The sequence below is a fragment of the Camelus ferus genome, chromosome 5, assembly GCF_009834535.1.
Source record: "Camelus ferus isolate YT-003-E chromosome 5, BCGSAC_Cfer_1.0, whole genome shotgun sequence".
NCBI classification, from domain to species: Eukaryota; Metazoa; Chordata; class Mammalia; order Artiodactyla; family Camelidae; genus Camelus; species Camelus ferus.
In genome coordinates this window covers 15,836,178-15,852,507 of record NC_045700.1, presented here as the reverse complement: position 1 = coordinate 15,852,507, position 16,330 = coordinate 15,836,178, and the positions used below count along the sequence as shown (strand labels likewise).

At 42.4% G+C, this 16,330-nt stretch overlaps 1 non-coding gene across 1 annotated transcript; it reads left to right on the top strand.

Annotated features, from left to right (window-relative positions):
- Positions 1–2,125: 2,125 nt before the first annotated feature.
- Positions 2,126–2,228, top strand: LOC116663930. The gene has a single exon (XR_004320286.1). It is a non-coding gene; the product is annotated as a U6 spliceosomal RNA (small nuclear RNA).
- Positions 2,229–16,330: the final 14,102 nt, after the last annotated feature.

Genomic DNA, 16,330 nt, shown 5'->3' with positions numbered 1-16,330 from the left:
TCAAATATTAATTCACAAAATCCTCCCAGCCACCTGAGGAGTAAGGTACTCTCATTACTCCCATTGTAAAGGTGAGGAGACTAGGCACAGAGAGGTTCAATAACTTGCCTAAGTTTACCCAGCATCATAAGTGATGGAGCAGAAATTCCCGCTGACAAAGTCTGACTCCCGAGTTGATACTCTTAACCATAGCCTTACTTAGAGCCCTGTTCTTTCCCAGTTTATCCAGATGGATATTCATACTACCCCCAATTTCTACATCATTGGGTCCAGACCTTCCTTGCCCCCTGGCATCCTGTGGAAACTCCAGAGATGTGAGCATCACTGAATGGAAAACGCAGTGAGCACGAAGCGTGGGATGAAGGATTTTCACCTTACTCAGGAAAAGCCTCATGGCCTATGCACTTGGCCATACTTGGAATGAAAGAATTGGCATCCATTGTCCATTAAAAAAAGCAGAACAATGAGGAGGGGATGGGGCGGGGGAACGCCAAAGATTGTGGAAAGGACTGCAGCAGCCACCTCTTTTAGACTCAGGGTTTCTCAAACTTGAGTGTTCATCAGAATAAACTGGAAGGCGTGTTAAACCACAGATTTCTGGACCCACCCCCAGAGTTTCTGATTCAGTAGGTCTGAGGAATCAGGCCCATGGATCTGCATTCTGTCGTCTCTAGGAGATGCTTATGCTATTAGTCTGAGTACCACACTTTGCGAATCATTATTTGAGGCTAATTCCCACTTTGCTTTGGTGGAGGCTGGGGTAGGCTCCTTAGGTAATCACAGAGACTGTATATGAAAATCTTGGACATGCTTTTTCTCCCAGTTATACTATTGGCTACTTGTTCAGAGGAGCAAATTTGTCAAGCAGCAATTTTCATGAAGATGGGTGAACAGAAAATCTTTGCAGCGTTCATCTAGAAGGGTTGCCTATCAGCGGGCCTCCATCTCTCCTGCCGCAGAATGAGAGGAAATCGCCATGTGTTTTGCATGGAGGATGCAGGATAGGTCACCTGCAGAGAAGGAGGAATTCTCACTGGTCTGGGATAATCTGAGTCTGACTCTTTTTCGAGGTGGGAAGGTTGACAAGATCCCTCCTCCCTGCCGCTCCATCCCTACAGTCTGTGATGCTCAAAGTCAGGTGTTTGTTTATTCTTTGTAACAGTTCCATTTGGTGCCACAGCCTTACTCATCTCCCACCGCGTGCCCCGAAAACTCCCCAAAGTGACCCCTTGTCTAAAGGAGAACTTGCTGTTTGCATTCGGCCCCTGAGTCCACTTCTGATTTCTCTCAGTTTAGAGCAACATTTTGTTCACTCATTCATGCTGGAAACCTGCAAGCCACCTTGACTCATCTGTCTACCATCTCCCCGACATCCCATAATCACAGTTTCTACAGTCGGATTCTCCTCCCCTTTTCCACTCTAAGGTTCAAGATCATGTCTCTGTCATGTCTCACCTGCGCCATTGCACTGGCCTCCTAAGTGGTACTTCTGTCTTCAGCTCTGCAATCTCACCTTTATCCCCATCACCTTCGCAGTATGATTCCTCTAAAACAGGGGCTGGCAAACTAAGGGCATGGCTAGATCCGGCTCACCCTCTCTTTGGATGACCCACGAGCTGAGAATGGTTTCTATGTTTTTTAATGATTAAAAAAATTTAAAAGAAGAACAGTAGTTTGTGACCCGTGAAAATTCTAGGCAACTCAAGTTTCAGTGTTGATGGATCAAGCGTTCCTGTAAAACACCGCCACACTCATGCGCATACGGATTGTCTGGGGCCACCTTCATTCTGTAACATCAGAGCTGTGGAGCTGCAACAGGGACTTTTGTACAGCCCACAAAACCTAAAGTATTGCTATCTGGTCTTTTGTAGCAAAGATTTGGTGACCCCTGATCTACAAAGCACATCTGACCAAGTCACTCCCCTGCCTGAAACCCCTGCAGGGCATTTCAGAGGCCTCGAGGTGAAGTCCAGGCTCCTTCACATGGTCTGCCAAGACCTCTGTAATCCATTCTGTGCCCACCTTGCCCCCTTTGGTTCCCAGCTTTGCCAGCTTAAATGCCACGAAGGGCCAGGCTGTCAATGGTTAAAAACAAATAAGCAGCAAGTAAGACTGAACTAACGGCTTGCTTTGGCAGCACATATACTAAAATAGGAACGATACAGAGAAGATTAGCATGGCCCCTATGCGAGGATGACATGCAAATTTGTGACGCATTCCATATTTTTCACCAGTCAGAATGGCCGTCATTCAAAAATCCACAAATGACAAATGCTGGAGAGGCTGTGGAGAAAGGGGAACCCTCCTACACTGCTGATGGGAATGCAGTTTGGTGCAGCCACTGTGGAAAACAGTGTGGAGATTCCTCAAAAGACTAGGAGTAGACTTACCATATGACCCAGGAATCCCACTCCTTGTATCCAGAAGGAACCCTACTTCAGGATGACACCTGCACCCCAATGTTCATAGCAGCACTATTTACAATAGCCAAAACATGAAAACAGCCTAAATGTCCATCAACAGGTGACTGGATAAAGAAGATGTGGTATATTTATACAATGGAATACTACTCAGCCATAAAAGCCAACAACATAATGCCATTTGCAGCAACATGGATGCTCCTGGAGAATGTCATTCTAAGTGAAGTAAGCCAGAAAGAGAAAGAAAAATACCATATGAGATCGCTCATATGTGGAATCTAAAAAACAAAAACAAAAACAAGCAAACAAACAAACAAAAACAAAGCGTAAATACAGGACAGAAATAGACTCATAGACAGAGAATACAGACTTGTGGTTACCAGGGGGGCGGAGGGCAGGAAGGGATAGACTGGGATTTCAAAATTGTAGAATAGATAAACAAGATTATACTGTATAGCACAGGGAAATATACACAAAATGTTATGGTAGCTCACAGAGAAAAAAATGTGACGAGTGTGTATATGTCCATGAATGACTGAAAAATTGTGCTGAACACTGGAATTTGACACAACATTGTAAAATGATTATAAATCAATAAAAAATGTTTAAAAAAAAAAAAGACTGAACTAACGGAGTCATGCCTTGGCCCCTGGTGAACCGGAGCATTTGTGCCCCACAAAAACATGCATTTCAAGAAGACAATACAGAATGAATGCCATGTGAGCCATGGGGCATCCGTTTGCCCCATGATGCTCCGAGCCTCTTTGCTTTTGACCTTACTGTCCTTCACCCAGGACTGACCTTCTTTCTAACACCATCAACTCAATGCCTACTCTTCCCCCAGGAGTCACCTTGTGGCCACTTTGCACAGAAAGTCGTGTTAGGTGTCCCCCTGGGCACCTGCCATTGTGTCTATCACTGTGTGAATTCCATTGTGTAGCAGGTACTTATTACTCATTGGTTTCTGCTATGACAGCCTTGACTCCTTGATGGTAGTGTTGCCTGATTCAAGTTTTATGCTCAGTGTGTGTTTGTAGAATGACTGAGTGAGACCTAAGTGAGGAAATAATTAACTCAGTGACTCAGCAGTTTCCTGTGTTCTGCACACAGAAGTAAAGTCATCCAACGTTATCTTCTTTGTATATTAAAATACTTGTATTATTTTTCACCTCTTGATGAAAGTTACTTTAGAATTGGTCTATCTATCTCATTCTTTCTTAACAACAACGTATGAGAAAAGGCAGGTGGGAAGAATTATCTCTGTCCTGTAGATGAGAAAACAAGGGCAGTGGAGTATGGTTTGGTGCTATCAGGGGACCAGATAGCTAGAAATTCATTCCTTTGACACTGGATCACATGACTCTCTCAGTTCAGTTTCATGTCATCAAAAATGTGTTCAGTACCTACTGAGTGTCAGGCACTAATCCTAGGTCCTAAAGATCCAAAAATGAACAAATCATGGTCCCAGGCTCCAGGAAGTCACAGTTTACCCTGGGAGATGAGCTTGTCCATCTTCTGACTGCAGCAGACCAGGGACCCCCCTAAGAGGAAAGATGAGAGGGGCCTCGGCTAGCCTGTGTGCACATGCATGAGAAGGAGAGAACACTTTTCTCACTTAGGTTAGATGTCTTCCCAGCCATCAGATGTCTGGAGTCAGACCCTGCCCCTGGTGGCGATGATGTCAGCATGTAACCATTATACCGTCCTTTCTGGGTCGATCACGACAGCAGTAACTTCCCCTCCTGAATTCATCATTCTCATCAACTCACCAAAGAAGGGCTAGCTCCACATAAAATGATTGTACTGAAACCACAGGGAAGTTTTGGAGGAAGAACATTTTTACTAATTGTGGATTGGAGAAGAGTTGGGAGGAAAGAAATCTCAGCCTGTGAGCATCACCACATCTCCCTGTGAGGCTCTACGTGGGTCTGGTCTCCTGGCTGGACTCTTGAGAGTGGACCTGCCCCGTGTCTGTGGATGCTCTTCACACATTCACGGGGGAAGGCAACTCAAGATTTCTCCTAGGACAGAGCTGAGGGCTGCTCTGGGGTCCTCCACCATGCCACCCTCTGCATATGGTATGCCATTCAGTCCCCGCATTGTCCCTGTGAGGGAAGTCCTATCATTACCTCTGTTTCACTGAAGAGGAAACTGAGGCTGGGAAAGGTGAAGGAATTTGGGCAAGGCTGAAATACTGATGAGTGTGGACTTCCATGCTGTACACCCAAATGTTCATCTGGGTCCTGGTTTTCCCCAGCCTGTGGCCAGAGGAGGATAACACAAATAATGCAGGGAGTTTTTAAAAAGAAACTTTTTAGTATTCACTTTTTACTCTGGAATATTACTCAGCCATATAAAAGAAGTGAAATATTGCCATGTGCAGTAACATGGATGGACCTAGAGATGATTATACTAAATGAAGTAAGTCAGACAGAGGAAGACAAACAGCGTATGATATCACTTATATGTGAGATCTAAGAAAATGATACAAGTGAACTTATTTACAAAACAGAGATAGACTCATAGACATTTAAAAAAAAAACAAAACTTATGATTACCAAGACAGAAAGCGGGTGGTAAATTGACATTTTGGAATTAGTGGGTACAAACTATTACATATGAGATAGATAAACAAGGACCTATTGTATAGCACAGGGAACTATATTCAGTATCTTGTACTAATCTATAATGAAAAAGAATCTGAAAAATTATATATATAGTATATATACATAAAACTGAATCACTTGGCTGTACACCTAAAACATTGTAAATCAACTATACTTCAATAAAAGACAATAAATAAAAAGTAAAGAAAAAATTGCAATCCGCTTTAAGATTTTTGAAATTTGTTCTTTTGGAATTAAAATATTCTTGTGTGTGTGTGTGTGTGCATGCGCAATAATGTCTCAAGGAGTATATTATTATTTTTTTGAAAAATTTGTCATGAAATTCCATCTACATTACACAGCTGATTAGGTTCCTTCTTCCTTTCTCTCTTGTGAAGATGGCCAAGAACTTTGTAGGCACATGTGTGTGTGCATACATACAGATATATTTATGTACATGTGTCTATAGAGGAATGTGCAACATTAAATACATTTTAAAGAAGCAGTTCTGGGTTTCCCTTGTGGATTCTGCTTCAGGTTTGTTGAGTGATAATCTATTTAAAATTATGGTAGCAATGACTGCTTATCTGGTAACCACTGTGAACTGCTGGATCTTCCTCAGAAAGATAGTCCAGGGCCCCACTGTCCATGGCTCACAGACGGTGTTGGACCTGTATTTTAACAGGACTGACCCAGCTGCTTTCTGCTTCAAAGATACTGTATATTTTGTCTCCGGGGGCCTGGACTAAGGTTGAGAACAAGGCATAATTAACTCCAGTGACTCCCCATTCAATCCCTGATAAAGCTGATGTGTTTATAAAACTCCAAATTAAAATCTCTAAATGTCTGCATTTCAGACAAAAATAGACAAATAAAAAAACATTTTTCATCAAAACCTGAACGTGAAACTTAGCCTCATTTTAAACAAGGAAATAAACGAACGCTTCCCTTTATAACAGGTCTCGGGACACAAAGTGTATTATGAAGAAAAACCGTAGATGCCTTTGTACAAGTAGACAGGTGTTAATCTGGACGTCCCTGTTTTTGTGTCTACATGACATAGTGTAATGAAACTGAGAAATTCAGCGAACGGTTTGGTCTTGGTGATATCAAATCGTTGTTGATGTTCTAATGACTGGTTTCCAGCATTGTGAGAATGCAAAATCTAAGGTACACAGGAAGTAAAGAAATTGATTCCCAGTTCCTTGCTAACAATTCAAGGGTCTGAAAGGGCGATGGAGAGAGAGAGTCCGAGGACATGCCAGGGAGAACAAGACTCAGCAAGGAGAGGAGTGAGCTTGGAGGCCTTAGGCCTTGTCTGACACTCGGTGTTGTATAAAGAAATATCTACACACATAAACAGCTTTCATTTTGCCTGAGGCTGGCCTGGAAAATTCATCCTCTGGCTAGGGCAATATAGCTTTTTAGCAACATAGCCTGGTATGTACAATCAAGCACTTGGGTTTGAAACCATCTATAAACATTCATTGCCAGGGAACTGGTTAAATAAACTAGGGTACCTCGATTCAAAGAATTCTAGGTAGATAGTATACATGGATGTAAAAATTGTACAAGGTATATTGTCAAATAAAAAATATTTTATACTCATATGTATGTAAAATAACCCTATTTATATTTTTTAAAAGGATAAATAGATTTGTGTGCAAATGATTGACCCTTTTTGGAAGGACATACAATACATAGTTACCAGTAGATAATTATCCTTGAGGTCTGATTTATCCTAGAAATGAACACATTTGTTTTGTTTTGTTTTCCTTTTTGCCTTCTACTCTTCTGCATAGTTTGAAAAAAAAAAAGCCCATCATATGCATGTGTTACTTGAATGATGAATCTTAAGAAAACAATGAAAAACCTGGACTTGTGTCTCCTTTATGAGTTTTGCTGTGTGACACTAAGTTTTCTGAGCTTCAGTTCATTTTCAAGGGTTGATAAGAGGAATGGTTTTGACACGTGTAAAAGTCCTCTGCACATTGTAAAGTGGGTCCAGGTGTTTTCACCTCTTTTGTTTAGATATATCCCAGGAGCTTTCTATTTGAGTGGGATGGAGCCAGATGCCAACAGTGACAGCCGTAGCTAAAGTTTTCTCCAATCTGTTACCAAGGGATGGGATTTTTCAGGCTGTGCTTTCCCTCCTGCATCTGACCGCTGCCTGGGACCCCACCGCGCTCTCCCCACTTTCCTGGAGACACGTGGCTCTGTGTTCCCAAGGCAGTGGGAGATGCCTGAATTATGCCTGAATTATCATCGGGAGAGTGTAGGAGACAGCAGCAGCTCCCCTGGCAGCCGAACGGGGCAGCTGTTTTCTGAGACACGTGACTTCATGAAACCTCTGTTGGCAAACACATCGCCTAATCAGGAAGGGAAACCCAGCAATTCAAACGCTTTATGAGGCCCCAGCTTAGCTCCCACTGTTTATTTGGGCTCTTCGTTGAATGTTGATCACTAGGCTCTAAATAATGATTCATTGCTCCACCTGACTCGAAGCCCTGCTTTATCTTCCCAGGCGGGGAGGAAGTTCCCACCAAGTGGATCTTGGCTCTATTACAGCTTCTCTGTAGTCCAGGCCCCAGCACAGGAGTGACACAAGTTCAGAGAGGGAGAGACACACACCCACGTGTACAGGCACTCACACACATACACCATTCACACATCCACAAACATACATGCACAATACATGCTAGTCACACACATAACATACTACAGGCTCAAACACACACTACACTCTCACTGTGGCATAGACACTATGAACAAATGCTCAGAAATAGGAGAAACTATCCAGAAAACTGCTTATCAAAACAGAAGAGTCTCCTGCTGCAGTGAGTCAAAGGGCTTGGCCAAAAGGGCGATTTTTCCTCTAGATATCTAGGGGGCAACTGCAAACAATAACAATGCCTTGGGCGAGGGTATTTAAAGACATCTGACATTTCACTAAAATGGGACTTCACCAGCTACGCCTTCTTTTGGAGTTACTGTTACCTTCAGGTTGGGTTTTGTGGTTTACTGGCGCTGTCAAGGATCGCTTCTCACCCACAGCCAATTACAGCACTTTTCCCTGAAAATGTTGAAAGGAGGATGCTAAGGTACAGAGGTGGACGATGCTCACGATACAGAGGTGGAGAAATCACCCTGTTAACCAGGTCCAGCCAAGCTGACACTTCCCGGGAGAACATCCTGGACTTCAGGGAGGTGAGGCAGGACAGGGCAGAGCTGAGGGGCCATCAATAGAGAGGGGAGGCAGGAAAAGCGTCTCAGTGGGGCTCCAGCAGGGGTGGACCTCTGCCCCAGCCCACTGGGGGTCTTTGCTATCCACAGCCTCCTGGCTGAGTTGCTTTCAGGCAGCAGGGAGAGACCTGATAAAATTTCTTCTACCTTCAAAAATAACATTGGTTTGGGTTGCATGTACATTAGGGAGTGTCTTCTTGTCTCCCTGTCTCTTTGAGGTTGTCAGTGCCTGTCACCAGCAGGCAGTCACTCACTGTATATGGAATGAAAGAATGGCAACCTTTCTGATGCCGCAGTCCAGATATTTCTGTATGGTTCCCTACATACATATAAAGGGGCTATGTCCATCTGGTGGGCATGAAGACGATTATAATGTGCCTGCACATTACCTCACTGTCTGAATATCTTTTCTTCTTTATTTATGTGCACTTCCTTGGTGATCTCATCCAGCCTCATGGCTTTAAATACCAGTTATATACTGACAACTCCCAAATCTATATCTCCCTCCTAGATCTCTCTCCTGAGTCCCAGGCTTCTATGTCCCATGGCCTACTGGGCACCTCCAATTAAGTGCTTAATAGGCATCCAACCGTAGCATGTTCGGAAGGACTCCTGATTTGCCTCTGAAACCTGTTTCTCCTGTAGGCTTCCCCACTCAGGAAAGGCAATTTCATCTTTCTGGTTTCTCAGGTAAAATCCTCAGACTTATTCTTGCCTTTTTTTTTCTTTTTTATAATTTTTATAATTGCTTTACAGTGTTTCAGGTGTATGGCAAAGTGATTCAGTTATACACATATATGTATTCTTTTTCAGATTCTTTTCCATTATAGATTATTACAAGATATTGAATATAGTTCCCCTGTGCTATACAGTAGGTCCTTGTTGTTTATCTATTTTATATATAGTAGTGTGTATCTATTAATCTCAAATTCCAAATTTATCCCTCCCCACCCTTTCCTCTTTGGTAACCATAAGTTTGTTTTCTATGCCTATGAGTCTATTTCTGTTTTGTAAGTAAGTCCATTTGTATCATTTTTTTAGTTTCCACATATAAGTGATATTATATGGTATTTGTCTTTCTTTGTCTGACTTACTTCACTTAGTATAATAATCTCTAGTTCCATCCATGTTGCTGCAAATGGCATTATTTCATTGTTTTTAATGGCTGAGTAATACTCCATTATGTATATGTATATACCACATCTTCTTTATCCAGTCATCTGTCTGTGGATACTTAGGTTGCTTCCATGTTTTGGCTATTGTAAATAGTGCTGCTTTGGATATTGGGGTGCATGTAGCTTTTCTTTTTGTCTTTTCTGGATATATGCCCAGGAGTGTGATTGCTGGATTATATGGCAAGTCTATTTTTAGTTTTTTAAGGAACGTCCATACTTTTTCTATAGTGACTGAACCAATTTAAATTCCCAAAAACAGTGTAGGAGGGTTCTGTTTTCTCTACACCGTCTTCAGCATTTATTATTTATTCTTGCCTTTTTAATTTCTTGCACACTCGTATTTACCCCATCAGTGTGTCAGATCTACATTTAAAGTATATCCCAAATCTGAGCACATCCTAACACCTCCACTGCTGAGAACCACCCACCATGTCACTCCCTGGGTGACAAATGTCCTATCTGATGTCCCAGTGTCCTCTCATATGTCTCTGTGGTTCACCTTTCCCCAGAAGCCCTGGTGTTCCTTTAGAAATGTAAGTGAGATTAGATTGATCTTCTGCTCCAAAACCACTAGTGGGTCCACATCTTGCTTCAAGTGGAAGCCAGGGTCCTAACCTTGTCCACAGCAGCTACATGATCTTCACCTCATCTCATTTTCCACCTGCTTGTCCCCTCATTCCCTGCCTCCACATGCTGGCTTCTTGCAGTTCTTCCCCAGCATCAAGCAGATTAGCATCTCAGGGCCTTGGCCTCGCTGTTCCTTTTGCCTGGAACAGGTGTCCCTAAATATTCATATGGTTTATTTCCCCCTTTCTTTCAAGTCTGCTTCAATGCCTTGAATTAGAGAGACATTTTCTGACCAATCACACCACCTCCTGTCACTCTTGCTTATTCTCCACAACACTAATCCCTGCTTTGTATGATAGGCGTATTTTTGTTTATGTGTTTATTGCCTAACTTCTCCTTCTAGAATGTAAGCACCATGAGAGAAGGGACTTGATGGATTTTGTTCCCTTCTACACCTCTGCTGCCTAGAACAGTGCCTGACTCCCAGTAGGCACTCAGTAAAGTTTTGATGAATGGAGGAAGGAAGGAAGAAAGGGAGGGAGGAAGGAAGGAATCATGAGTTCCATTAGGACAGAACCCAAGCCCGTCAGACTAACAGACATTAGAGCAGTATTTCTTAAACCCTAATCATGGTCATTCAATAAGATAACAACAGGTTTATACTGTATAGCACAGGGAACCATATTCAATATCTTGTAGTAACCTATGGTGAAGAAGAATATGAGAATGAATGTATATATGTTCCTATGTGACTGAAGTATTGTGCTGTACACTTGAAATTGACACAACATTGTAAACTGACTGTACTTCAATAAAAATATATTTTAAAAATGCATTTTATATTATGACACAGTTGACAGATATACATATATTTAGTATGTGGCTTGCACTGTATTTTCTTTTCTTTCCTTTTTTTTAATTGAAGTACGATCAGTTACAATGTGTCCGTTTCTGATGTACAGCACAATGTCCCAGTTATGCACATACATACATCTATTCATTTGCATATTCTTTTTCATTAAAGATTATTACAAGATATTGAAAATAGTTCCCTGTGCTATACAGAAGAAACATTTTTAACGTCTATTTTTATATCCCTCCCACCCCCTTTCCCCGGTAACCATAAGATTGTGTACTATGTCTGTGGCACTCTATTTTCTATTTCTTTGAATTCTATTTTAACATTTTCTAATTTAGTTCCATAACAAAATACTGTTCTGGACTCGTCAAACTGATTTAACCGCTGACGGGTTATGAACCATGGTTTGAAAAACACTGCATTAGAGGAACTGGAAAGTCTTGCTGGGGGATAAAGGTTAAAATGTAAATGAAGTGATCAGTCACGACACCATCTTGTGAATTAGAAAATCAGACTGCTTTCTTTCGTAAAAATTTGGCATCTTTATTAGAGTCGGGGAGAAAAAGGCAATTCTCTGGCATGCGTGCTTTGAGGAGAGAGAGTCATGGGTTGGATGCTGTTGGCAAGGTGTTTTTAAAATTCAGCTGACACTGAAGGAGGACTTGGGAGAGAAAGGTGCGAGGAAAACGTCATCATCACAGTGCAGGAAAGTGGGTTAGGGCCAGCTCTTGCCCGACACTGTCCACATATTCAGACGGGGACAAACCCAGTTTCAAGCCCTGTCTAGATCCCTTCTGTCAGACTGAGGACTTTTGCCCGTCCTTCCCTTCAGGTGGAGACTGTGTGCACAAAATGGAACGCCTCTTCTGTCATCCCTACCAGTGCCTTTCCCAGGAAGATGTAATTAGTTCTAGATTTTTCCATTCCAGTGTTCTCTACCAAACTGAGCGATGACCAACTATGTCATACTCAGGTTATCTTCTCAGAAGCAGCCATGAGGCATTTCAGTTGGTCCTACAATGGTTGTTATCTGACAAGGAACCTTTGTGATGTGCCAGGCATTGTTCTGAGTAATTTACAACAACTCTGTGCAGTGGTGCTGCCGTTAGGGTCTGCATTTTACAGGTCTGAGCATGATTACATAAGTTATCCAAGGTGACCTCATTAGTCAGTGGTGAACGAGGATTCAAACCCAGGCAGTCTGGCTCCTGAATTCCTGTTCTCACTCACTGCTTGTTCTTTAAAAATGTGACGACTGATCTCATAGTGACATTGGAGCCAGCCTGCTGCTCATGAAGGGGAATGAGGTTCCAGGGCACTGGTGTTAGCCTGTGAGATGAGGGCCAGGGCACATCCCTAGCATGCATTGCTTTGCCCCCGTTTTTCCCTGAATTCAACTTCTTGTAGAAGTACAATCAGCCAAAGCTAAAGGACGGATTGTCCAATTCAGAGATCGTGATGTGGTGGTGGACCTCTTTTGTTTGATCCACTAGTATTTTTAAAACTGTAGATATTAATGCCTTTTGCTGGCCATGAACTTTCCTCTTCATCGCAGTCGCCACCATTCCTTACCTCTGCTCTTCACTTATGTCCCCTGCCTTGTTCCTGAAGGTAATTTGTGTGTGCGCATGTGCATGTGTGTACATGTGCATGCCTGTGTGTGATATTGCTGTCTTAAATAGGATCAGGTGCCAACTGACTCTGCCCTAGGTCTCTTAACATGACGTGGTGCATGCTACTCTGCTCGTACCACCATCCTGAGGATTAAGAGGAGGCAAACTGGGCATGAACTTGGCTAGTGTTCTTTTCACAGTACTTGCCATCGAATTGAAAGTATATGGTTCCCATTTGTTGGAGGAGAACCCCCTGGGAGCATCAGACCTTGAGGAACCATCTGGTACCTCTCTTCCTGAAGTTGACATTGTTATATGTGGGCCAAGCCAATAATAAGTGAGAGGCCATTGAGGAAGGAAGTCAAGGTGATGGTAAATCACCTACATAAAGCATCAGTTCTCAAGGGTGAGTGGGGAAAGAAGATAAGCCCTCAGGTCAAGTGCAGAACTGGCCAGGAATTAGAAGCCGAAGGGAAGGAAGTGATTGAGGATTCGTTGAGAGTATTACTGGCTTGCGGGTCACACGGCCCTTGTGTTAGCAGCTTGCTGGGCAGCTCTGAGACGTGGGCATTTACATACACAGAGACTGTTTGGCTTTAATTGATCATTAATACGTATTTAATGAGGCCCTACTAAGGGTCTGAGCTAATTGTACCTGAATGAACTTTTACTGTTGAAGATCTAAGCTCTTAATGAACTCCGTGCCAAAGTTGAGGAGAAAATGCCAGATCTACCTCTTATCTCTAGTATCGACTCACACTTAATCCCAGGCTCTTGTGAGGGCCAACAATGCTTGTTCTGACTTTTTCTTTTTTAATGATCAGCACCATGCCAAGATATTATTTATGCCAAAACACAGACACTTGGTGCCAGAGAGGGAGATGGGAAGCGTTGGAGGAACCTTTTTCTCTACAAAGATTGCAGAATGGAGAAATTAAGAGCAACACAGATTTCTCTGTAGTCCGACAGACGGTTTGAATGCTGCCATTGATATTTCCTACCTGTGTGTACAGGGCGGATACTTAAGCCCTCTGAGTCTCAGTTTTCTCATGTGTAAAATAAGGTGAATAGTGCTCATAGTACATAGAGTCACTGTCATAAAAACTATTAAAGGAAATAACATGGAAAATGATTTGCCCATATGTCATAAAGAACTGTAATTTTTTATTATCAGGGTTTCTTGAAATACTTGGAGGAAATCTAGGTGGAGGTGGTCTATGACCTATGACAAAATGATATTTTTGTATTTTCCTTGCAATAGAATACTAACAAAAAGTAAGAGAACTGACTGGCCTTCCCAGCTCTAACCATGATGTGGCAGACCGTGTAAGCTACCAGAAGTAGTAGACAACAGAGTCTGCAAAGCATGGGCTTTGATTCAGGCAAACTTGATCTCGATCTCTATTTCTTAAGTGATTCTGGACAATCTAGCTAGGGTTCACAGAACTCCATTCCTTCATCTGTAAATGTGGATAATGTTTTTCCTAGGTTTCTTTTTGTTTGTTTGTTTTCATAATTTAATTTCCGAGGTTTCTTACAATAAAATACTGTAACCATCCCTAAAATGTCAGTGATTTCTCTTCACTCACTTTCAGTGCTTATCTCTGTGTGTTCAATGAACACATATATATCGTGTGTTAACTTACAATTTAAAAAAATGGGAACTTACTGTTTATTAAATGTTGTATCCTGCTGTTTTCACTTAGCTTTATCTTGTGACTATTATTTAATAAATTGTGCTCCAGAATCTATTTATAAATGGCTGCATTATAGTCCACCTTGTGGAGGAACTAGTTTATTTAACCACGTGTTGTTTGAAATGTAGATTGTTCCCCTTTTTTTTCATTTAAAAATATGGTCACAGAGAAATTTCCTATACATTAATCATTTTTTTCCATCTCTGGACAATTTCATTTTGATCATTTCCAAGAAGTGTAATTACTAAGTCAAACGATATGCCAAATTGCTTCCCAGAAAGGTTATACCAGTTTACAACTCCTGCTAGCATTGTAGGAAGGTGCCTACTTCACCATGATCTCAGCAACAGTGGGCATCACCCCAAATTCTGTTCTGCAAGATGATTTTGTCTGTGAAAATTGTTTACTAGCTGAATGGAGACATCTTGAATGGATAGCAGTATTTCCCTAACTCAACCTCTTACCTGGTGAAGGCTGAGTGAGACTTAGAGAACTGTTAGGAGTTCAGATTTTATAACAGGTTGACTGGACCACAAGACTGGAAACATGCCATTCACTGGAACAAAAAGTGAAACCAGAGGCCTTTTTACTTTGCTTTCATTGAAAAACCATTGGCAACCTAGATTATCACCATATGTATAATGGGGACATTTGTGTCTGTCACTTGGAGGGATTTTTGAGTAGAATTTAATGAAAAGTTGATACATCTAGATGCCTGCAGAGCTGCACATGTTACAGCTGATCACCAGCTAATTACTATGTGGTTAGCGGGGTATAATTGTGTGGGGGCTGGGAAGAAGACATCTGGTAGTAGCACCTTTTAGGAGACAGAAGTAGCAGCCTGAATTAGATGTAGCTAAAATAGGAGTGCATGGTGATGGAGTGATTTTTCGGAGAGCATGCATGACTCTCCAGAGCAACCCTCACACCCCCTCAGGGAGATCCTGGCAAGCCCCAACTTCACCTAGAACAGTTGTTCTCCAACTTTTCTTGCATCAGAATCACCTAGGTTGGACCATTGTTGAGTCCCAGAGTTTCTGATTCAGTAGGTGGGGTTGAGCCTGAGAATTTGCATTTCTAATAGACTCCCAGGTCCTGCTGCTGTGGTCCCTGGACCACACTTTTCCACTGGCCTATAGGATCCCCCTTGCAGCAGTTTAGCTATCATTAAATTAAACCACTGTCTGCTGTGGGTTTCTGTTTTTATTCATAGGGAGACCACTAGTATTTGCATTCCAGCAGCATTAAGCTTCACCAAAAAGCAGTCTTTTAATTATTTCCCCAGGACATGGTATTGTGTCTTTGGAAAATGTACATACAGTAAGTATATCTCTCCTTGATCCGTATCTTCATCTGGTGTACACATGCGGTTGAATGTGAATAGCGTGAGCATGCCCAACATCAGAAAAAAGGAATATTTTTCTAGCCAGTGTTAGAATAATCTCCTGCTTTTCAAAGCAGAGTGTTCAGATTTAACAATGACTTACAATGAAAAGTGAAATTTCAGCCTCACTTTAGGCAAATGGGTGCCCTCCTGTTTCCAAGGGCATGTCTCTTCTCCGAGAGCTCTGGGTTTGAGTGGCCTGGGAAAGATAAGGAGACATGTCATGATGTCAGAGAGGCCCTCAGCCCATAGACACAGAGCTGTGGTCAGTGAGCAGACAGCCCTGTTTGGTTCAGCCCTGTTCCAGGGAAATGGCTCCAATCCAAACACATGAGCAGGCCAGAAAGCAGGGTTATGTAATTACCTGGATGCTCAGCCTGCCACAGCAGCTGTTGGAGAAAACTGTCACAGTTGGTTTGCCGAGGACCCAGGGCTAGATGCCTGCTCCGGGAGGACGTATTCCCAAGCTGACACCTGGGCCTCGGGACAGCCAATGAGGTTCCACCAAGCAGAACAGAGGGGTCCAAGTTAGACAGTGTGTTCCAGTGAGAAAGACTCACTCTCTGTAGGAAAGAGAGAATCCCACATGACATGAAGCGGACAGGGAGAGGGAAGAAGTGCAGACAGACGTCCAATTAGATAACCATCTCCAGCCACGTCTTACAAGCACGCAGCGTTTTGATGCCATTCTCCAGGATCCCAGATGCATCTGAGGCATTTCCTTCCCGAGTTTACTTTTTAACTTTTTTAAACTCCTATTGAAGGG